At 39.1% G+C, this 1,121-nt stretch overlaps 1 protein-coding gene across 1 annotated transcript in view; it reads left to right on the top strand.

Annotated features, from left to right (window-relative positions):
• The window catches only part of PPIL4 (peptidylprolyl isomerase (cyclophilin)-like 4), a 34,633-nt gene that overhangs the window by 18,119 nt on the left and 15,393 nt on the right, over window positions 1-1,121 (top strand). The gene's annotated exons all lie outside the window — the stretch shown is intronic.

The raw sequence follows: 1,121 nt of genomic DNA, 5'->3' as shown, positions 1-1,121 counted from the left end.
CAAATTATTGAATGATGCAGAAAGCATCAAGAGAAGATGGAAGGAATACACAGAGTCACTGTACCAAAAGGAAATGGTTAATGTTCAACCGTTTCAAGAGGTAGTATATGATCCAGAGTCAATAATACTGAAGAAGGAAGGTCAAGGTGCATTGAAGGAATTGGCAAAGAACAAGGCACCAGGAATTGATGGAGTAAAAATTGAAATCATTCAAGAAAGTGAGGTGGCACAGAAGGTGCTCACTCATCTCTGCCAAGGAATATGGAAAACAACTATATGGCCGACTAATTAGAAGAGGTCCGTATTTGTGCCCATTCCAAAGAGACGTGACCCAACAGAATGCGGAAATCGTTGGACAATCGCTTTGATATCCCATGCCAGTAAAGTTTTACTAAAAGTAATACAGAAACAGCTACAATCATACATTGACAGAGAATTCCAGAGGTTCAAGCCGGATTCAGAAGACGCCATGGAATGAGGGATATCATTGCTGCTGATGTCTGATGGATTTTGGCTGAAAGCAGAGAATATCAGAAAGATGTTTACCTGTGCTTTATTTACTACGCAAAGGCTTTCGATTGTGTGGATCATGACAAGCTATGGACAACATTGCGAAGTATGAGTATTCCGAAACACTTAATTGTGCTCATGAGGAATTTGTACCTGGACCAAGAAGCAGTTTTTTGAACAAAACATGTGAACCCCGAATGTTTTAAAATAAAAAAAGGGGTGTGACAAGGTTGTATTCTTTCAACCTGTAATGCTGAGCAAATAATTATTCAACCTGTATGCTGAGCAAATAATCCAAGAAGCTGGGTTATATGAAGAAAAATGTGGCATCAGGATAGGAGGAAGACTCATTAACAACCTGCGATATGCAGACGATACAACCTTGCTGGCTGAAGGTGAAGAGGACTTAAACTATTTACTGATGAAGATCAAAGAGCACTGTTCGATATGGATTACATCTCAGTGTCAAGGAAACACAAATCTTTACCCTTGGACCATTAAACAACATTCTTATCAATGGAGAAAAGATTAAAGTTGTCAAGGACTTCAATCTTCTTGGATCAACTATCAACACTCATGGAAGCAGCAGTCAAATCAAATGACGTATTGCA

The sequence above is a fragment of the Chrysochloris asiatica genome, unplaced genomic scaffold, assembly GCF_000296735.1.
Source record: "Chrysochloris asiatica unplaced genomic scaffold, ChrAsi1.0 scaffold00182, whole genome shotgun sequence".
Taxonomy (NCBI): domain Eukaryota; kingdom Metazoa; phylum Chordata; class Mammalia; order Afrosoricida; family Chrysochloridae; genus Chrysochloris; species Chrysochloris asiatica.
Note: the sequence above shows the minus strand (reverse complement) of the source record. Positions and strands in the feature narration are given on the sequence as shown.